This window comes from Eubalaena glacialis, chromosome 1, assembly GCF_028564815.1.
Source record: "Eubalaena glacialis isolate mEubGla1 chromosome 1, mEubGla1.1.hap2.+ XY, whole genome shotgun sequence".
Taxonomy (NCBI): Eukaryota; Metazoa; Chordata; class Mammalia; order Artiodactyla; family Balaenidae; genus Eubalaena; species Eubalaena glacialis.
The window spans coordinates 164,637,713-164,662,361 of NC_083716.1; the positions used below are offsets into that span (position 1 = coordinate 164,637,713).

Genomic DNA, 24,649 nt, shown 5'->3' on the forward strand with positions numbered 1-24,649 from the left:
ACAACTTGGTCAAGGGGTCAGTTACCTTTCTCCTCTTGACTTGTGTACCTGCCTTCCTTTAGGAGAGAGAAAGAGAGAGGGGGGGAGAGAGACTTACGCAAAACGTAACAAACATAAATATCTCCTTTCAACTATAGTTTAAAAGAAGCTAATATATGAGCATAAATGCTCTAAGATGCAAAAATTTTAAATACATTTTAAAAATAAGGTGGTAAAAACAGGATGCTAAACTTTAAAAAAAGAGCTTTCTAATGGCAAGTGAGCTAATGTTTTAAGACATATGTAGGACTGGCAATTAAGAAATTAGTAAAAAATAAATAGGATACAAGGATGTAATGTATAGCACAGGGAATATCACCAATATTTTATAATAACTTTATATGGAGTATAATCTATAAAAATATTAAATCACTATGTTGTACACCTGAAACTAATATTTAAATATTGTAAGTCAACTATACTTCAATAAAAAAGGAAATTACTAAAATACTAAAACAATTAAAAGTTATCTCCAGCTTATCTTTACTATTTTAGGATTGGATGAAGATAGATGAAATATTCTGAAGACTCAGCATACACAAAACTTATAATGCAGATTATTTTAGTGTTTTTCATCAAGTGCAGCTCCAGAACACTTAGTAAAGCACTTAGGTAGCAGTGAAACAAGTTAAATTAAATACTGGAGCACACATACACACACAAATTATACCAGTATAGGCAAATCTATAATTAGAAAATTAAGTTTAGTGATCACTTCAGCAGCACATATGCTAAAATTGGACATATACAAAGAAGATTAGCATGGCCCCTGTGCAAGGATGACACCCAAATTTGGGAAGCATTCCATATTTTTAAATGAATATTCTTTCTTTCTTTCTTTTTTAAGTTTATGTATTTATTTATTTATTTTTGGCTCTGTTGGGTCTTTGTTGCTGTGCGAGGCTTTCTCTAGTTGCAGCGAGCAGGGGCTACTCTTTGTTGCAGTGTGCAGGCTTCTAGTTGTGGTGGCTTCTCTTGTTGTGGAGCACAGGCTCTAGGTGCACGGGCTTCAGTAGTTGTGGCTCTTTGGCTCCAGAGCGCAGGCTCAGTAGCTGTGGCACACGGGCTTAGCTGCTCTGCAGCATGTGGGATCTTCCTGGACCAGAGATCGAACCCCTGTCCCCTGCAGTGGCAGGCGGATTCTTAACCACTGCGCCAGCAGGGAAGCCCTGGATATTCTTTTTATACCTCAAATTTAGACTGTTTCTTAACTTTGAAAGTTTTTTCTGTAATTGTGGATCAGGTAGTAAGTATTATTAATTCTAGGTAAGTAGGTACTGGAAATCAAAACCCAGAGGAAATATTACTGTTCAAATTTCATTAAATTGCAAGGATTTAAAAAAAATGAAAAAAAATTAAGTCTGTATCTGTCTCAGATCCTTTCTAATGGAACGAATATAATGGCAAAACTGGAAAACTAACCTTATATAAAACATTTTATATTTCAAATAAGGTATGGAAACTAGAGTTTTGAAAATGAACAGAGAACTAGAGAACAAAAGATGAAAAAACAAACTTTGGGAGAGCTTTAAAGCAGAGAAAAACTGATATATAATAGTATCTAAGATAAATGAAGACAAAGAACCAATGTGCTTCAGCAGTACAAATCCTTAATTACATGCAAAATACTCCTGTTCACTTGTATGTAAATTAATGTTAATTAAAACACATGAGATCACCTTAATATAAATTGAATAACACAAAATTAGTGAGAGTATGGAGAAACATTCTCTTCTTGATAGAAGTATAAATTGTAGCAGTCTTTCTTAAGATTAATTCAGAAATATGTATCCAAAATCCATATTACTTTAATTAGAAACATTCTTCACTTCACAAAGAATTGTATGAAAGAACATTCATTGAAGTATTATTTATAATGGGAAAAAAATTAAAACAACCTAACTACCCAGTAGGAGGGGATTAACTATATCATGATAAAATAGAATAATATACAGCCAATTAAAAGAATGAAGTGGATTTATATAAGTTAATATGAATTTTTCCAAGATGTAAACATAATATTACCTTACTTGTATAAAAGTATACACAAAACAAACATATATGTATGTGTGTCTGTGTATTTGTACTTATATGAATATGTATAAGATATTTATATCTACCTATATATGCTTTGTGTATATTAACATTTCTAGAAGTACAAACAAGAAACTGTTAATAATGGTTATCTATCATGAACTAGAGATGGTAAGAAGGCTCACTTTTAATTTACATTTCCTTACACTATCTGCATATATATTACTTTATAATTTTTTAAAACTAGTTAATTAAATTTTTTGTGTTAATAACCTCTTGCTACCTATATAAAACTAGCCATGACAGTTCTTCATGTAGATGGGAGACACACCAAGAAGAAAAAAAGGCACATTTCCTAAAAGATATGCATGTTTAGAGACTTAAAATTATAAAGATAGAACCTAAACAATTTGTACTCTTCATTCCTTTAGTAAACATTATTAGACATCCATTGTTAGATTTAGGCTAGTTGGGGAACATGAAGAGTAATAAATAGTGTGCCTGCCCATAAGAGTCTATGGTCTAGTTGAGAAGATTTAAAAAATAATAGTACAGTGAAAAATGCTGAGCATTAATGGTAGGCACAAGTGGTTTAGAGTACAACAGGTGGAGACATCTCGGCCATAGGATGTCAAGGAGCCATTCCTAGAGGACACTAGATTTAAGTCTCAGATGATGAATGTGGTCAGCCAAGTGAAGGAAACTCATGGGCAGCAGGATTCGAAGTGCAAGAACCGCATGGGCAAAAGAAAAAGGGAGCATGTAGGCAGTCCGTCATGACGATTTCTTAAAGACAAAAAGATTAATGGTGAGAGATAAATCTGGAAAGGAAAGTAGATATCTCAAAGGAAAAAAAGGGTACTTTCTGATCAAAAAGACCTGAAAATTTTCCAAATTTTTTCATTCATTAAAATAGTATAGAGATGCAGTTGTCCAAGTATGTTGAAAAATAAGAATTACCTGGACTTCAGGTTAAAAAAAAGATTCTTGGGGTCCAACACAAATTAATCAAATTTAACTGATAACCTACAGGTATAATAAGTATCCTGGTGATTATTATTATCCGACAAGTTTAGAAAATTTCGGTAGGTTAGAATATCCATGATGCTGTTATCTTTAGCCAAACTTGACCCACCTGAGAAAAAGCAAACAGATCAAATCAAAAACTTCATCTTTGAATTTATTTCTACAGTGACAAATGTTAAATGAAATATATGACAATCTTAATTCCACCAAGAGCCTATTACGAGATAATTGTTTACTTCCCTGGCAAGTCAAACAATTGTATTTCCTTGGAAGCATCTAGTAGAACAGAGAAGGTCCATATCCTCTATTTATCTGACTTCTCAGTACAATTTATTACTAATTCAAAGTGTAAGATAATATGAACTAGTATTAGTTTTACCTCCTTCACTAAATAGATGAATAACTTCACCAATAATAATTGACTATATTTTAATGGTATGTTTCCTGTAAGTCTGGAAATACAGACCTCTTAAGGCTAAACCACAGCAAAGAAAGAGAAAATATATTTCTAGTATCTTTACAGTCCTCAAGATGGTGAGCTTATTGGTTTGAGTATTATACTTCTATGGTCTAATTCTAGGCATTGGTCTCCTTGTGGATCATTTAACATTGTTCTGCTCCATTTCAAAAGAATGTGTCCTTAAACCTGTCTATCTCTCAAATACCTGTCATTGGTTAGAAGGAAAGTGAGGGAAGAGTGCGGACAGTTTCATAGAAAAATATACAACTATTCAATTTAATTAAATTCAACTCAATTCAATTTAACAAAAACTTAAAGAACTCTATGCCAGGAATGCAAAACCATGAACCATGAACTGGAGTTCAAAGGTGTTAGAGCTTGTTAGCAGAGATAAATATGTAAAGAGAAATAATAATTTAATGTTGTGAACACAACAGAAATATATCCAAGGCACAGGACAGTGAGGATGATCTGATGGGAAAGTAGGAAGGAAGAGCATATTTATGAACTTAAGATAATTCTAAATAATAAGTAAGAGTTCATCAGATTTAGAGGGTATTTGGTAGAGGTGAATTCTGAGCAGGAAGAGTAGCATGTCCAAAAGTGCATGGAAGTGTGCATGTCAGAAAACTATAGCATTTAGTATTGATGGAATGTATGTGTTGAGGAGGAGAAGGAGAGACTCAGTCCTACTGAGTCTTTTTTCAAATTTGGAGGTACAAGCACAGCAACATTATGGTGACAGTGCCGTGTCTATAACAATGGATACTGAACTTGGGAAGCTCTTAAGGAGGTTGAAATAGGTCAATAATATCCCCCAGCTTTTGGTTCTCTTCTTAATCTAAATGGTTTTGTAGGGATACAAATCTGCTATGGTAACCTGAAGACAGTGCATGTAACCACATAGATCAATAGGCAATGCTTGACCAAGTTTTGATGAAATGCTTGACCAAGTTTTGGTGATATGCCCTGCAAATGATGATACATGGCTATTGCATGCAGTTTCTTATCTGTATTTTTATGGGAGAGTCTCATCCATATTCCTCATTGTAGTAGCATGCAGGTCTACCTTGCCCCATTTTAAGGTATAGCTCCAGGTTTCTCTGTGAGTCTATAAAATTGCTATGTAATATACTTTGCGGATTCATTTGGGCTCCTTGTTTTCTCATTGGCTGAATCTATGTAAGTGTGGCAAGGAAACATAGCAGCTGCCACCATGGTATAGTTTATGGGCTGCTTGATCACTTTACAGATTTAATAGTCCTAAACTCCATGGGAAATACTGCTCCCCCTTGAGGGAGAAATTATGCTTGGAGACACAACTAATAGTAATCTTCAACTAATGTGTATAAAATAGTTTCTATACAGTGAGCATATAAATATTCTATTTTATAGTATGTTAAATATTACCATAGAAACCATACTATAGAATAGTGTGAGATTTAAATAACATTTAACATATTAACATCTATTGGACACTTACATGTGCCAGCCACTATTCTGAGAGTTTTATACACACAATCTATTTTACTCCTCACACCAATTGATTAGTTCTAACTTATAATACATATAAGGAACTTGGGGTTTGGAGAATTTAAATAACTTCCCTACAGTTAGTGCAGAGCTAGATTGAGCCAGAGACAAAGTTGAAATTGAGACAGTCCAATTCCAATGCTCTCATTTTTTACAGTTTTATTCAGCCTCCCCACTAACAGTGGTCACACCGAGTCTGATTTGTGCACACATCAGCCTTTCTTATTGTGGATTCTTATGCCAAATAAAATTGGTCACTCTGTGTGATCAACCATTTTCTCAGAAACACCACTTTCCCTAGTAACAGTCACTTAACCATTAGAGTAATCTTTCCTACCAAGTTTAGTTTATGTGCTAATATAAAAGGCATCAACACCCTACCCCTAATCCCATGCTCATCTTCTACATGACATTTAAACATTTTAATAGGAATGTATTTTAAATTGAATTATTTAGGAAAAGATTCTGGTCATTTAAACATATCACACTATTTAAAACAGATATAGACCTATCCTTAAAGGGAACATGGTAATGAATGATCCCTAGTAATGGATATCCTACCTGTCCAAAATTCAAGATCAAATATTCACTTATGTTGCCACATATGTACTTCTTGAAGATTGTTTATTATTTGCTGTGCTCTGTTACCTGCTTTCAGCTTTTCAAGAACAAAATTCCAAGGAAAGCTTTCCTTACAATGTCCTCTGCATAGTAAAGCATTGGTAGAAATAGCTACACTTCTCATCTCTAGCCTTTTTTTAAGTTCTCAATTTGATTAGACTTGCATTATGCAATCATCCTTGTTTGAAATGACCTTGCATTTCCCATCCACACAGAATTCCATGAAAATCAAGCAAAAGAAAATACAAATGAAAGGAAAGCATTTTCAGAATTAATTTAATGTCTTATAATATCTACTGGCATTTTGATTTAATTAATGCTTATTCTTTTTGTTTGTTTGCTTTTTAAAGCTTATTCTTACTGTTGTTTTTTAGTAAAATATTCTTTTAACCTATGGCTATATACTATGTTTTCCAAGCTATTAAGAATTTTCCTAACTAAATATAAGACAAAATTTGCTAAGAAAACTTCAGTATAGAATTGTGTTTTTCAATAAAGCAGAATACAACATTTGGCCCCAAAAAAGTATTGGCAGAATTTACCAATAAAGAGATTTGAAAAATAGTGAGAGATGAATACTTACCAATGACAAGTCTAAAAAGTAATATATATATTTTAGATGGAATATTTTATTATGTATATGAAAGACATGAAATAATTGTTTAAATTCTTGACTATCAAGAAATAAAAGAAATAACAATGAAGAATTGTGAGTCAGAGTCACATGAAAAGCATCACTCTTTATATTTTCTGTTGACTTTTGCAATTCTTTATCTATGTCATTTTTATAAATACTCATATCTGAAAATTCATAAAGGAGCACACACAGGATATTTTGCTACTGTCCACCTCAGCTTTAGAGTTAATGCATAAAGTCATACTAATTTAAATGAATATAACAAATATCTTAGTGCTTTGAAAACTGACAGAATTAGTTTTACATATTTTTACTCATTTGTTTCAATTTATGAACTGCAACCCATGGCCTCTGAGTACATGTGCATGATAACATTATCAGAAAACAAATTATAAATAGCAATCAGTGACCTCTTTCTTAGCCACTGAACTTTATCAATGGCCTGACCCAAGATCCCAGGCCTGAAGGCCAATCAACTTGTACTCTATCAGTTCACAAGGCAAAGAAATTTCTAAATACAATCCCCTACATGAAGAACTGCCAACCTCTAGTTTGATGAAGCTGAGATTCACTGATTGTTGTCTGTAGTAGTCATATAGCAAATTTTAATTGTGAAAATATAACAGCAAAATTTACTACAGTGATCTTATGGAAACTAGTTTATGCACTTAATTCATTTTTTTCTAAATCAATTTATACCAATAAATATAATTTGATAATTTAGAATTTCCAGTCTGAAAATGTTTGGTTCAAGAAATATAGTTTCATTTTAATAAGGGTCTATGTTGACAGAATTAATGTGATAGCAATTGACCTGAAAACTATAACAAATTATGAATTTTTCAGAAAAATTACATTTTCCACATTTCAATATAGAGACTAGAATTCTGAGAAAACACTAAACAGTTACTTAAAATTTTGTAATAGAAGGAAATACTTGCTTTTTATCTGTAATGTTTAAAGACTGCATCTGTTTTTTTCTTCTTATTTTCTTCCATGTGTTTATGATCTTTACAACACTTTGATGCTACTTTAAATGTGTGAAGCACTTGTTAATCCAAGGCCTCACTCTCAAAGAACATTGAGGAAAAAAAGAGGATAAGAAACCAGGGGCTGTGAGGGGAAGAAAGAACAGGAAGAGAGAATGAGAGAGTCAGAAAAAATTTCAAGTCCTTTAAAAACTTATTCAGGTGAAAGTGGAACACCTGAATTAGACCAAAGCAAATGAGGAAATTATGAAGAACTGAGAAAAAACTGAAGGTTTAAAATTAGTACTACAAGTATTCAGAATGTGTACTATATGTAAAGAAAAATTTTGACACATTAAAGTCATTTCTTTTGGAATGGGCAATGAAAGAGAATCTATCCTACTGTATATAAAATAGATAAGTAATAAGGACCTAATGTATAGCACAGGGACCTCTACTCAATACTCTGTAATGCCCTATAGGGGAAAGGAATCTAAAAAAGAGTGGATATATGTATATGTATAACTGATTCACTTTGCTGTACACCTGAAACTAACACAACATTGTAAATCAACTATACTCCAATTTAAAAAAAAGAAAAAAAGATAAACAATGTTTGTACATGGGGAGACAAAACACCCAAAAAGCCAATACAATACTGAAAGAGAAGAGCAATGCTGGAAGACTGATGCTACCCAACTTCAAGACTTACTATAACTCCACAGTAAGCAAAACAGTGTGGTATTGGCTAAAGAAGAGACAAATAGACCAATGAAACAGAATAGAGAGCCCAGAAATAGACTCAAATAAATACACTCAAATGATCTTTGAAAAAGGAGCAAAGGCAATACTGTTGTTGAACCCAAGTTCATGTACCTGATGCACAGTGAGGTCAAATAAACTGAAAAGTTGGAGTTTGGAGCAGAGAAAGGTTTATTGCAAGGGCCATGCAAGGAGAACAGGTGGCTCATGCTGAAAAGACCCAAACTCCCTGATGGTTTACGGGGTAGAGTTTTTATAGGCAAAGCACAAGGGGAGGTCTGCAGGGTGTGTGACCTTCCTCTGATTGGTTGGTGGTGAGGTAACAGGATGGTGTTCCAGGAATTTCAATCGTCAGCCTTTTGATCTAACCAGTCTGAGTTCCACATGCTTGTGCTCAGCCTGAAGCTACTATCTTCCACCTGGGTAGGGGCCTTAGTTCCTGTAGAAGAACTCAGAGATATGTATCAGATTGTTATGTATACCCCTTGAGGAGGAACCAGGACCCTGACCCATCACCACTGCCCTATTGTTTCTTGATGGCCTTTCCTTTGTTTCTGTATTCCCTCACTCCTCTAGCAACTGTTTCAATCTGCCCTTTAGAACTCAAGAAAGGTCTAGGAGGCTGAAACCTTTTCCTACAAACAATCAATGGGGGACATGGAAGGGTTTTTGTGCCTGGGAAGGCCCCACAGGGTCCTGCTTGGTTTCAATGCAATGGAGCAAAGATAGTCTTTCAACAAATGGTGCTGGAACAACAAAACATTCACATGCAAAAAAAATGAATCTAGACAGACCTTATACCTGTTGTAGACATTAAATTCAAACTAGATCATAGACTTAAATGTCCAAAAGCAAAACTGTAAAACTCCTAGAAGATAACATAGGAGAAAACCTAGATGACTGGGTATGGTGATGATATTTTAGATATGACACCAAAAAACAATCCATCATAGAAATAATTGATAAGCTAAATTTCATTATAACTAAAAACTTCTGCTCTGTGTAAGACCCTAGCAAGAGAATAAGAAACCAAACCACAGGTTTGAAATAATATTTGCAAAAAATATATCTGATAAAAGACAGATATATATTTATATTTATATATATATATATTTCAAAATATACAAAAAAATTCTTAAAACTCAACAATAAGAAAACAACCCAATTAAAAAACAGGTCAAAGATCTTAACAGACACCTCACCAAGATGATATGCAGAAGGCAAATAAGCATATGAAAAGATGTTCCACATCACACGTCATCAGGGAATTGCAAATCAACAATGAGATACCACTAAAGCCTATTAGAGTGGCCAAAATCCAAAACACCGAAAACACCAAGTACTGGTGAGGATGTGGAACAACAGGAACTCTCACTCATTGCTAGTGGGAATGCAAATGGTACAGCCACTTTGGTAGACTGCTTGGCAGTTTGCTACAAAACTAAACATACTCTTACCATAAAATCCAGTAATTGCACTCTGTGATATTTACCCAAAGGATTTTAAAACTTATGTCCACACAAAAACCTGCACATGAATGTTTATAGCAGCTTTGTTTATAATTACCAAAGCTTGGAAGCAACTAATATGCCCTTCTGTAAATGCTGTAAGTGAATGGATCAATAAAATGTGGTACATCCAAACAATGGAATATTATTCAGCACTAAAAATAAAAGAGCTGTCAAGTCATGAAAAGACATAGAGAAACTTTAAAAACATATTACTAAGTGCAAGAAGCCAATCTGAAAATACTAAATACCATAAGATTCCAACTACACGATATTCTGGAAAAGGCAAAGCTAAAGAGACAGTAAAAAGATCAGTGTAGGGGCTTTCTTGGTGGTGCAGTGGTTGAGAATCCGCCTGCCAATGCAGGGGACACGGGTTCGAGCCCTGGTCTGGGAAGATCTCACATGCTGCGGAGCAACTGGGCCCGTGAGCCACAACTACTGAGCCTGCGCGTCTGGAGCCTGTGCTCTGCAATAAGAGAGGCCGCGATAGTGAGAGGCCCACGCACCGCGATGAAGGGTGGCCCCCGCTCGCCGCAACTAGAGAAAGCCCTCACACAGAAACGAAGACCCAACACAACCAAAAATAGATAAATAAATAAATAAATAAATAAATAAAAAATCAGTGTAGGGAAACCTATCTGCAGTGTATTTAGTAATACAATATGGTACTATGGTACAGAAATGTTCAGAAATACTCAGCTTTGAGTGACATCAAGGCCAGGGAACAATGTTAGTATCCATTCCAACTTTTGTTAAAAATTAAGATACTTTATGAAGATTTTAGTGCAACTAACAAATCTGGAAGTGTCACATATCATTCTCTTTCCTCCTGATTTCATTATCCACTCTAGACAGTTAGATTGCTACTAATCCTTATAGTCAAGTGGTCTCTTTCATCTGAAATATATCCTATCTGCATGGAAATTTAATAGTATTTTTATCTAAGTCTGTATTTGTATAATACAGCTTTTATTTTCCAAAATTGAATACTTTATTCCTTCAGCTTATTGTTGAAAAATTGGAGAATGGATGGTACAGAACTCAGACTGAGGCACTTACAACATCCTTAAGTTTGGTCGCATTTCATCAAAGATTAATAAATTATGAACTAAGCCAATCTATCTTACTATGACTATTTAAAAGAAGCAATAGAGAGATATACTTTTACGTAAAAACAGTAAATCACAACATGGAAAAAAAAAGCCTTCCCGAAGTATACATTAAGTCCCAAGATGAGGAAACTAAGATTTTTCTCATACCACACCTCACAAACGTGACTTAAACTATTCACATTATCTGATTACAATGCCCTTACAGGTAAATTCTAATTGTTGACATTAAAATTAAAGGGAAAAAAGTTCTGAGGCAAGCAAAGTATAGCATTCTTGCTCCAGTATGTACTTTTCTTCTCCAAATTTGGGCATAATTGTCAAAGTAGCATAATAACTTCTCTCAAGAATCATTGTTCAGGCCCAAGAGTCACTAGAAAGATTATGGATTTAAGTTTTGGCAAATGGACAAATTTGGAACGTTAGGATAGGATCCACAGGTAATCAATTTAATCCTTAAGAAATGAATATTTAGCAAAAAAGAAATGGACCCATTTATTCAGAAGATAATATTCCAAATATGTTTACTTCCTATTGAGGATTAGTTTCAAAACTGACCAGAGGGTTATTCCTTAAGAATTATACCTACTAACACCATTCTAAGATATTTCTGTTCAAAAAACCACACAAATATTTTCCTGTAATCGTTTCTCTTTATTATAAAATAATAGTAATTATTATAATATCAATATTCAATCTAAATATGACAATAACACCAATAAATCTGTAAACTTAGATTTTTTAAAATTCCCCTGATTTAAAGTATTGCTTCTTATTCAATTCAGGCTTCTCTCACCCCAAACATCCGTGATGATATAAAACCAACATAACAATTAGATATGTCTAAGAAATGCTCTTAGTGCACTGAGAAGTCTAGTGAAGCTAGTATACAAGACTGAGACCAGACCACCACATATGAGTGAACACAAAGCAAAAATCTTTCACTTGGAGCAAAAATCTATACACTTACAATGACCTTTACTCCTCTTGAAAGAGGAAATAAAAATAGTTATTTTATCAGCAGGACTAAAGCTGAAATTATATATGTAGAATTGGACAACTACTGCTGATTATTGTTCAATCATTACTAATTTACATCATTTAACTGAGAGCCAACAATAAACTGAGCACTGTCAAAGTTTTATCTTAGTATACAAAAAGTTTTTGCATTAGTCATAATGTGGTCAAAACTACAAACATATGGGGAAAATAATAAGCTATTGCCAAGGTGTTACCTTACTCCTTTAAAATTTTATCAGTTATCTATCGTGTAATAAAACACCTCATATTTAGTGGCTTAAAACATTAATAAATTGCTATCCTGCTATTCCTCACAAATCTGAAGGTTGGTTGTATAGTTCCTCTGCTGAATTTTCTGTCACTGTAGGGACTGCTGGGCTAGAATGTTCAAGATAACCTCACTAACTAATCTGGAGTTTGTTTCTGGTTCAGTTTTCCTGTATGTGGCCTCCCATTCTCTTCTAGGTTAGAATGGCTTTTTTTTAAAAAAAAAACATGGCAGCTGTAAGGCAACATTTCAAAGGGTGAAAGCAGAAGCTGCAAGACCTCTGGAGAGCTAGGCTGGGTAATTCACACAATGTGATTTCCACATTATATTAGTCGAAGACTAGACCAGATTGAAGAGACTGAAAATAGATCACATCTTTTCATGAGAATTGGCAAAATAGCATGAATCTGTCTTTTAATCTACCACAGAAGTGAATAAGGTTTTTTCATGAGTACATAATAGATAAGAATATCTTGGTTGATTGATGAAGATGAGAACTGTATAGTATAGAAGGACAGCCATTTTTGCTTGCTCTCTCTTTGATTATTGCATTTTTAGATCATACCTGTTTTATAATAATGAAACTCTTCAATATGGCAAGCTGTTGAATATTCCTTCATATTCTTATGAAATTGAGACTATGGAAAATTGAGTAGAAAATATTAAATCACTTAAAAAAATAAAAGAACACAATATAAAGAAATATGTGAGAAATGGCTATATCTACAAATAAAATCATTTTTACATATTGCTTGGCAGTTTTAGAAAGTGTTTTTAAGTTTAAAACTATTTGATTTGATTTTCACAATAACTCCGTGAGGGAGAGAGAAGGGGTATCATTATCCTTATTTTACAGATCAAGTTCAAATATTTAAGTGACTGTTCTGAATCCATATTCCTGGTAGGTGGCAGACACAGATCTAGAATTCAGGTTTCCTAAATTTAATAATCAATCCATTATGTTTCAATACTAAGCAAAGTATATCTCTTTTGTCTAGTGAAAAATTACTTAGAATATGCATCTTTAGGATGTTTCCTAGACTTTTCTTGCTTTTCTTACTGTTTTTGGCCATGCTTTGTGCTTTTTATTTTAATTCTCTGTTATGAGAACAGAGCCTGAATTTTGTTTGAATAACCATTAGACTCAAGCATAGTGGTGCATTCCCTGTGGGTGGTCATAACTGTCTAATAATTATGATAATGTTGAATATCAGAGGTCTATGGACAAAAACGAATAAAATTTTTAATTAATTCAAAATTAACTATATCATCTGTGTTATGCTTGAGTACTATATTTTAAAGATTAAGAAAAAATAATATATCCTTACCTAATTGCCAATTTCAAAATGAACACGAATATCTTAAAATAGACTTCATTTGCTTCAGAAATTTTGCACTTGATTTATATAACTACAAATACTCTGAAAGAAATGATATCCTAACTGAAATATTGATCATAGACTATTTCATCACCTATTAAACAAAAAATAATGATTATGAATCAAGACTATAAATTTGGTGTTGCCTATTTTAACATTTAATCATGTTAGTATCAACTATGATTTTAAAACTCTGATTTGTAACTCGATATTAAAAATTAATTCAAGGAAAATGTGTCAAAGACTATTAAGTTATAATATACTTTTCAAAACTAACAAATGAATCACATCAGGAGCTTCTTTATAATTTCAGAATTCAAACTTGTATGTAACTTAGTTTTTAGATAACATTTAGGACTAAAATATGCTGAATATTCAAGAGTGAAGAAAATCCCTATTTGCCACTTTTGACCATGAAAATTACTGCTAATAACTGAATTATAAACTGCTAAAAGTATCTGTATCCCTGTTCATTCTTTAAAAAATTTATTAAACCAAATGATTAATGGAAAGTTAGACAAACTCAACATATGAAACAAATAAAGGGTTTTATTATAATGTGAAGTATGGTAATGAAATCCCTATATTGTGTAGGAGTGTAAAGAAAATATTATGCATTGACTTGACTTCAGCACATTTGAAAATTAAAAACTAAAATTTTGACATAGTGAAAATTTTCAAGCAAATTTACATTACCTGTTCTTATGCAAAATCCACTTCTCTGTTAGTATAAGTGTTTGGTCAGTAGTTAAGCAACAGATTACCACCATAATGCAATTCTCATAAGTTTAGAAAATGGGAAACTGTCTATCAACATGTTACAAAGTATTTGTCTTCAAGAAATAATACATTCTCAGAAAAGTTAAGTGAAAGGAATGAGGAATGGTAAATCATGTAATAAATTAGATGATGCAAAGGTAGACTTCAAGAAGAATGTAATTGAGCAGAAAAAAAAGTGTTATATTACATAAGAAGTATAACAATGTGTACCTTTATGAAGTAATGACATAGCAATGAATTGTATAACCAAAAGAAAAGTGAGAGAAAAGGAGAAAGAAAATTAAAAATACAGTACAGATAAAAATACAAAAAAACACAACGAGAAAAGAAAATCTAAGAATCTCTCCATCCAGAAGAACAAGTAACAAAAATAAAAATGATGACAAGGACTTAATTTAAAAAAATTAGTGGTATGAATATACTTGTATATGTATATCAAATCATTTGCCTCAAAAACAGAATATAAGATGCCTTTCATATATTTGTGGAGTAGGTATTGATTCAGTTATGGCAGAGTTACTACTGTCAAACTGGCTTTTTACAGATAACAATTATAAGCTCTGCATGAAATGTAAAGAATAACTATTTAAAGACACTGAAGAGTGACCAAATGTAGGCAGAAATAGGAGAAGAGGCTGACCCTTGAAAGAAGGGCGCTATACTATGTAGGACCTACATTTATACAACTTTTCACCTTGAGGATATTTTATAGTCCCTGCAGTACAGGGCAGCTAAAACTCAAGTAGAAAGTCACAGTTCTTGGTCTTATGGAAGCAGAGGGTAACATTTAGGGTTCTCTAAATGGATGGAAAATGAAGGAAGAAATCCCAAGGAGGAGACAGCTACAGAAGGAGAAGCCATAAAAGCTGCATTTAAACGCCACCTAAATCCTTGTTTTACCCCTAACCTGTACATGCTGAGGAAGACTTCAAGGTGAAATGCCATAGCTGTAAAGCTGAAAACTGAGCAGAGGTTTCACCTTCTTTCAAGTAGGTGAGAATTGAGTTTGAGTTCAGCCAAGTTAACTACATAATAGTTAAGAAATAATATACTTCAAAAGAGAAAGTAGAGAGATTCTACAACATATTATCTAAAATGCCCAGTAATCAATAAAAAATTACCAGGAAAAAAACCCTAAAAATAAAAATTACTAGATGTGCAAATATACACAATATTGACATATCTCTAGTCTGACTGACAATGAAAAAAAGAGAAAAAGCAATATTACCATTATCAGAAATGAAAAAGGAGGACTCACTTTTCACTACAAACTCAAACAGGTACTCATTTCAAGGATAAGTATTACAAACAATGTTTTGCCCGTAATTTTGACAACTTAGAGTAAAAAGACCCAATTCCTTGAAAGACATAAACAAAACTCACTCAAAAAGAAACAGATACCTAAATAGTTCTCTATGTATTTATTAAATAAATTTCTGTTTAAAAACCATCCAACAAAAAACTTCAAGCCCAGATGGTCTACTGGCAAATTTTACCAGACAATTAAGGAAAAAAATACCAATTTTAAACAATCTTTTCTAGAAAACTGAGAAAAAAAGCTCTTCAAAAATTATTTTATGAATCCAATATACTCCCGTCTCTGATATCAACACTAGACAAAGACTTTGCAAGAAAAGAAAACAATAGCCCACTATTACTAAAAAACATGGATGGAAATATCAACAAAACATTAGCAAATCAAATTCACCGATATATAAAAACTATAATATATTATAACCAAGTAGTTTATTCCAAGAATGCAAGGCTGATTCACCATTCAAATATCACTCAATGTAATTCAGCATATTAATAGACTAAACACACACACAAACAGACACACACACAAATGTGGTCAATTGATTTTTGACAAAAGTGTAAAGGCAATTCAATGGATAAAAATACCTTTGAAAGAAATAGGGTTGGACAAATTGGATATCTCTATGGGGAAAAAGTGATCTCAATCCGTAACTCTTACCATATACAAAACGAATTAAAAAATGTGTCATAGAGGCAAATATAAAACATTTAACTAGAAATATTTTAGAAGAAATCTTTGGAGAAAACCTTCATATTCTTGGTTATGAAAAAAGTTCTTATATATGACACCAGAAGCAATATCCATTAAAAAATGTTAAATTGGACTTTATCAAAAATAAAAAGGATGCTCAGCAAATGATCCACTAATATACTATTAATAAAAAGACAATTTACAGACTAAGAGAATATATTTCCAATCACATATCTGATAAAGGACTTGAGTCCAAACCATACAAATTATTCAGAATTCAGTAATGAAAAAGAACAACCTTATTAGAAATGGAAAAAATATTTGAAAAGACACTACACTAAAGAAAATATATAGACAGCAAATAAACACAAGAAAGATGTTTAACATCAATAGTCAGTCATTAGGATAATGCACTTTTCATATAGAAATTGATAAGCTGATTCTAACATTCATATGGGAAATGAAGAAAATGAAAGTGACCAAAATAATAATAGAGAAAAAAGAGCAAAGTAAGAGACACACTATCTGACTGTAAGTCTTAATATAAACCTACAATAATCAAGAAATCTCTATGTAGAATCCAGAGATAGCCCAATATTGATATAGTCAATTGATTTTTGACAAAGGTGCTAAAGGAATCCAAAGGGGGTATAAATTATTTTCAAAACTGTGTGTGAACAACTGGATATCCATATGGAAACAAAAAATAAACTTCAACTCCTACCTCAGACAATGCTTAAAAATAAATTTGGGGTAGTACAAACTTAGCTTAAGTAAACAACCAAAAAAAAATTTCTAGAATAGAGCATAGGAAAATATTTTCAGGGATGGGCAAAAATTTATTAGAAAAGACACAGAAACAATATCTCTAAAAGGAAAAAGTAGATAAATTAGAATTTATCAAAATGTTAACTTTTTTAATCAAAAGACACTAAAAAAAATTTATTAAGCATATGTCTGATTAAAGATTTGTATCCAGATTATACATAGTAAAAAACAAAAACAAAAACCTGCATCTCAATGATAGAGTTAAAAATAAAAGACAAAATATTTTAATAGAACCTTACATAGAAGACATATGACTAGATAACAAGCATATGAAGGAGTAACTGGCATTATTAGTAAATCAGAGAAGCAAAAATTATAAACATGAGGTTCCAAATCTCACCAATTACAATTGATAATATTTAAAAAGATAACACCAAATGCAAGCAAGGATGTGGGGCAACTGGAATGCTCATAAAATGATAATGAGAATGTAAACTAGAACAATAAGTTACAGAAAAGTTTGGCAGTTTCTTATAAAATTGAACATACACCTATGATATAATCTATATAATTCCATTCCTAGCTATCTATCCAAGAGAAATGAAAATGTGTTCACAAAAGGTTTTATACTAGAATAGCTGTAGAAACTTTGTTCATAAGAGCCAAAAATTGGAAATTATTTAAATGTTCACCAACAGGAGAATGGATAAGCCGATTGTGGAATATGCATGAAAAAAAAAATCGTGAAATTAGCTTGGAATGAGAGGGTAACAACTGGAAAGGAGCCTGATAAAACTCTCTGAAGTAATAAAAATATTCTATCTCTTGATAGGGATGGAATTACATGAGCATTTGATTTTGAAAAAACTAATTGAACTGAATGTTCAGATTTACGTATTCTACAAAGAGAACAGTAAATAAAGATCAAATTCCTTTTTGTAGTCATATGAATTAGTAATTTTGAAACTACCTGTATGGTCTAGGCTTGAGCAAATAAGTAAACATATTGACAGTAATGAAAGCCCAGTTTCTCACTTTTAGAAATTTAAAATATCAGTATGAACTCATGGCTTTTAGGAAAGAGAGAAAAAATAAATGGATAGATACGAAAATGCTACTATATATGTCATAGTCCTACAAAGAGGGCCTAGAAGCAATGACATGGGTATCAATGAGCACACCTATCACCCTGATCTTCGTGTCTAAACACCATTTTCCACTAAAGGTTATCAGGTGTTTTTGGAGAAAAAGTTGATTCCAGAGCTGGGATATGAAAATGAATAATAAGTCTGAAATGTCTTGTACTGTCTTCAATAAGATGGTATTAAGATGGGAACAATCAAAAGGACACAAGAGCCAGATTTGCCCATTGAACAAATCTGATATAAATTGAGCATCAAAGCTGAATAATGATATTAATGGAATACAATCTATTGCATAGAATAAAATTCCATGAGCCATACTAATGTAAATAAATAAATACATAAATAGATGACTATAGTTTATCAAGCATTCATAGTTGTTTTTAGTGGGAGGTATCTATTTAATCATATTGGTGAAAATGGAATTTCTTACAAACCATTTTGAATATCTAAAACATATACCACTGTGCTTACACATAGTATGAACTTAAATATTTGTGGAGTCTAGGAATAAAATACAGTAAGAAAAGCAAATGATATTGCATTCATTGAATGGTCTTATTTTCAACACAATATGCTATTAGACATTTTATAATAAATGTTGAAACAATTTATCCAAACTACATGTTTTTACTCATCTTTTGAGTAACAAATTACCTAGTCAACCCTATTAAAAACCACACCTCCAAGCAGCATTCTTCCCTTCCTGATGATTTCCATGATAGAGTTCCCAAATATTTCACAAGGGAATCTCATACAGAGAAAATGAGACACACACGCTGCCAGAAATGGGACACCAGGGAGCTTACTGGGATATTAATACATGTGAGTTACAGTAAATTAAACTAAGTGGAGAGCTGTCGCATAAGGCATTGTGTCTACTGATTGCATATGAACTATTCTGAATGAATGGCCAACTATCACCTATTCACTCAGCATCAAACCAGGAAATAGGTAATATTTGCTTATAGTTGCAGTGGCAATAAAGAACAAAATCTTAGTGTTTTTTTTGTAATTTAGCTCTTGTTATACTCTCAAACACTAAATATGCATTATATGCATTATTTTCATTTTAAAGATTAGGTCCCCAAAATTGTATCACAGTCTCATAATTTTGTTAACCTAGATGCTTAAGAAATGGTGTTTTTAAAATTTCAATTTGTGATGATTATTTTTTCTTTATAATCCTTTTATTCTTCCTGATTCATGTAGTTTTCTAATAATCATATGTTTCTGTTAATTAAAATATATTGGACTTTAAAATGCACTTTCAGAAAAATAAATGACAAAAAGACAGCCACTAAGGCAAGTTTGTTAACCTGGCTATCCAATGTCAGCTACACTGAGACACTAAATCTAAGCCTTAGCTGAGCTTTTTCTCACTGGTAACGGACATTTTACAATTCACTGTAAAGAAGTAATTGGTTTCATCTGCTAACTTTGATGTCAATATCACTGCTTTACCTTTTATACTGAACACCTTATTCTGTTCAAGATTTGTTATGTTAGATACCATATTTGGGAAACAAAAGTAAATAGCTCAATTTATGTGCCATTTGAAACCTTACAGCTTCTCATGCCTTATTGCTATATCCTCATAAAGTACAACCATGAAATAATGGGAAGTTCCTTGGATTTCACAATGAGTTAAATTCCCAGACAAAACAAATTTGGTAACGCAAACTCCTTAGTATTAAGCAAATATTATTATCTCTGTGGGCCTCAGTTTTTCTCACTTTTAAACAAGATAATCCCAAGAGTTCATTGTATATTTAAGTGTGAAATGTTTATTTAAGTAAAATGAAAATAAAGGTAAGAGAAATGAGGATAAAAATATATATGAGTTTTCCAATTAAGAAGTCAAAAATGATATACTTCCCCTGTTATATAGGATAAGGATATCCTCAGATTATAGGAAGGGACTCATTTCCTAAAACACATAAACCATACGCCAGTCACCCATATTTGGCCACCTGCATATCTCAGCCAACCAGCTACACATCTGGAGTTTCCAGCTCTAATGACATTTCCAGATTTGGATGAAACTCTGTACCAAGGAACATGGTAAAGAGCTGCTCTCCAAGGGATGATGCAATCTTTAAGTATGAGGAAGTTAATACCTAGCGGGATAAATTTTAACCCATAGATTAAAGAGACAAGTGGGGACGTGGGAGATAAATCCCCCTTCCTTACTATATTACCCTGCTAGGCCTGCTATAACAGAGTACCACAGATTGGGTGGCTTAAACAGCAGAAGTTTATTTTCTCACAGTCCCGGAGGCTGGAAGCCCAAGATCAAGGTGTCAGCAAGTTTGGTATCTCCTGAGGCTTCTCTCCTTTGTTTTTAGACAGCATTTTTTCCCCTGTGTCCTCACATGGCCTTTCTTCTGTACATACATACCACTGGAGTCTCTTCCTCTTCTTATAAGGACACCATTCCTATCAGATTAGGGTCACACCGTTATGACCTCATTTCAACTTAATTACTTCCTTAAAGGCCCTATCACCAAATATAGCCATATTGGTGTTAGGGCTTCAACATAAGAATTTTGCTCCAGAGGAATCCTGTGTGCTGAGTGAGCATATCTATTGAGCTCTTTCTCTTTGAGGCTTGTCATGAAGCAATACTCATCTTTGTAACATATGAATTAGCATCAGTTTATTTTTCCTACCTCAGTTTCCTTTTCCTTCACTCTTTCCCCTTTAGTCCTTCTCTCAGACTATATTTTCTAGAGCATCTATGGCATTGATAGATAAACTGTATATTTGTGTATATCTTTCTCATGATCGTTTAGCTCAGACAAAATTAATTCATAACCTTCAGAAGATTCAAATAACAGAGTTAACTTATACTCAGCCTTGTGCTAAAGAAGTAGAAAACACATTCTTTTCACCCAAAGTTAATAGAAGAGAAGAAAATTATAAAGATCAGAGTAGAAATAAAAGAAATAGAGACTAAAAATAATAGAAAAGATCAATGAAACTAAGAGCTGGTACTTTGAAAAGATAAACAAAATTGATAAACCATTAGCCAGACTCATCAAGAAAAAAGAGAGAAGGTCCAAATAGATAAAATTAGAAATGAAAAAGGAGAAGTTACAACTGACACCACAGAAATACAAAGTATCATAAGAGATTACTATGAACAACTACATGCCAATAAAATGGACAACTCAGGAGAAATGGACAAATTCCTAGAAATGTACAATCTCCCAAGGCTGAACCAGGAAGAAATAGAAAATATGAACAGACCAATTACCAGTAATGAAATTAAATCAGTAATAATAATAGTAATAATAAACCCTCAAAAAACGGAAGTCCAGGATCAGATGGCTTCACAGGTGAATTCTACCAGACATTCAGAGAATAGTTAACAACTATTCTTCTCAAACTATTCCCAAAAATTACAGAGGAAGGAAAGCTTCTGAACTTATTCCACAAAGCCAGCATCACCCTAATACCAAAATCAGACAAAGATATCACACAAAAAAAGAAAATTACAGGCCAATATAGATGAATATAAATGCAAAAATCCTCAACAAAATATCAGCAAACTGAATTCAAGAATACGTTAAAAGGATTATATGCCATGATCAAGTGGTATTTATCCTAGGGATGCAAGGATGGTTCAATATCCTCAAATCAATGAATGTGATAGACCACATTAACAAATTGAGGAATAAAAATCATATGATCATCTCAATAGATGCAGAAAAAGCTTTTGACAAAATTAAACATCATTTATGATAAAAAAAAAAAACTCTCCACAAAGTGGGTATAGAGGTAACATACATCAATATAATAAAGGCCGTACATGATAGGCTCACAGCTATCATCATATTCAATGGTGAAAAGGTGACAGCTTTTTGATTTTTAAAAAAATTTTTTTCAAGGCTACATACAAATTTTTAACTTAATTCAAAACACCCAATATCCTATAGACCCCATTATCTGACAATTAATTTGGAAGTCAACAATAAGAAACTACACTAAAAATACTAAAATATAAGGTTCACAAAATCAGAGAAATGTGCCTGTTTTTTTCACTGATGTACTCCAAGGACCTAGAATATGTGGCATACAGTTAATATCCAATCTTTCAAGTGAATAAATGAATCAACAGTTATTTGTTTTAAAATCTGTATCTAGAAAATTAAACACACACTCAAAACATTCATGAGCTAAATGAAACACAGCTATATAAAACTGAAGAAAATGAAAGCACTTTGTAGCAAATCTTGTGGGATGTCCTAATGTTCTTTAAAGGAAAATGTGTATCTTAATTGTTTTCAAAAGTATCAGGAAAGGCTAAAAATTAATAAACTAAATCATCAATTCAAGAAGATAAAAAACAAACTGAAAACTAAATGCAAATAAATAATAAAAGATTTAAAGATGATCAAATAGAGCACATGTTGAAAAACTAAGAATAAACAATTTTGTAGTGTTTATATTGAAAAAATAAGATATGGGAAAAATTACAAGCAAATGAGTATATCAAAAGTTTTGTTTATATTGTTTTTATTAGGTATATACATTTTTGCAATTAATGTGTTTCTTGTGCACAAGAACATTTATTTTTATTAAATACCTTCTTTTATCCTTTTTTTAACCTACTTAAATAATTGTGTATTGAGAAATGTTTAGTCTAATATTAGAATTGCTACATCTTCAAAATTTTATTTAGCACCAACCTAACATAACTTTTGACATTCCATTATTTTCAAACTTTTCACATTCCATTATTTTCAAGCTTTTCACTTTCATATAGTGTTTTTATGTTTTTAATTCAAGTGAGAATTGTTTCTTCTTAAAAAAATATAACTCATTCAATTTACTTTGATTATTGATGCATTTAATTTTATTTCTGTCATTACATTAAAAAGTTTTCTTTGCCTTTCTTCTTTTTTATTAATGATAGACTTTAATTTTAGAAGAGTTTTATATTAACATAAATATTGAGAAAATATTCAAAGAATTCCCATATACTTCCTCCACCCTCACACAGAGTTCTATTATTAACATCTTCCATTATTTAGTATGGTACATATTCCTTGTTCAGAAGTCTCTTTTTTTCTGAAATTACTATAGTTATTCTAACTTTCTTTTGATTAGCATCATCATGGCATATCTTGTACCATCCCTTTACTTTTAATCTGTCTTTTTATTTATAGTGTGTTTCTTGTAGACAACATATAGTTGGGTCTTGTTTTTAAGACAGACCATCTCTGTCTTTACATTGGTGTATTTAGACCATTTACATTTAAAGTTAATGATATAGTTATATTAATATCTATCATGTTTATAACTTTTTAAATTTCTTTCACCTGTTCTTTTTTTCTCTTTCCTGTCTCCCCTGGTTTTCACTGATTCTGTTTTATATGATTCTGTTTTCTCTCCTTTCTTAGCATATCAATTATACTTCATTTTAAACAATTTTGGCAGTTGCCCTAGAGTGTGCAATATACATGTAAAGGTATATTAAACTAAGTCTACTTTTAAATAATACTACCACTTCACAAGTAGTACAGGTACCTTATAACAGAGTATTCTTAACTTCTTCCTCCCACCATTTATAACATTTCAATCATTTATTTTACTTATCGACCTGCTATCTTCACAAAATACATTGCTATTATTTTACTTTGAAAAAACAATTATATACAGTTGACCCTTGCACAACAAAGTTTTGAACCATGCAGGTCCACTTATAACATGAATTTTTAAAAATAAATATAGTACCTGTATTTTTGTTTTACAGATCTTTAAGTGTGGGGAAACTTTTGTGTTCAAGTAGAGATCACAATATGTGGAATAAAAAGAACTAGGATTTGAGTTTGGGCTCTAACCAAATTGTGTCAGATTTCTGCCTTTGGGTGAATCACTTATCAATTCCTTTGCTTTTGAGGCAGAGGTAGCAGTAGTTGAATTTTCAACAGCTTGAAGGGTTGGCAACCCTACACCCCCCCCAAGTTTTTCAAGGGCCAACTGTATTAGATCAACTAAAAATAAGAAAATTACAGGTATATTTTACCTTTATGTATTCCTTCTCCAACACTTTCCTTTTCTTTATGTAAGTCCAAGTTTCTGAACTATATTATTTTCCTTATTTCTGAAAAACTGCTTTTAATATTTCTTGCAGGACAGCTTTGCAGGCAGTGAGTTCCCCCAGTTTTTTGTTTGTCTGATAAGGTCCTTATTGCTCCTTCACTTATGAAGAATAACTGCTCTGGATATAGAATTCCAAGTTGCTAAGTTTTTTTTTAATACTTTAAATATTTCACTTCATTCTATTCTGACTTGCATGGTTTCTAAAGATAAATATATTTCTTATTTTTTCTCCAAGAAAAGTTATTAATTTTCAATTTGCTAAACTTACTTTTTGTTGTAATTACAGAATGGTGATTTCCAAGCTCTTTACATTTAGGACCTGAAACCAGAAGTCCCTGAAACTAGTTTTGGATTTTTCTGTTTTGTTTGTTTTGTTTTTAATGAGAAAGTACTATGGATTAGGAACTCTGGTCTGAAGGGCTGTTGCGAGGCCTGTGAACACGGCACCCTGTGAGAAAGTGAAGCTAGGCTAC

General features: G+C 32.3%; 1 non-coding gene across 1 annotated transcript; it reads left to right on the top strand.

Annotated features, from left to right (window-relative positions):
- Positions 1-746: 746 nt before the first annotated feature.
- Positions 747-853, top strand: LOC133078953 (U6 spliceosomal RNA). The gene has a single exon (XR_009697981.1). It is a non-coding gene; the product is annotated as a U6 spliceosomal RNA (small nuclear RNA).
- The last annotated feature ends 23,796 nt before the right edge of the window (positions 854-24,649 follow it).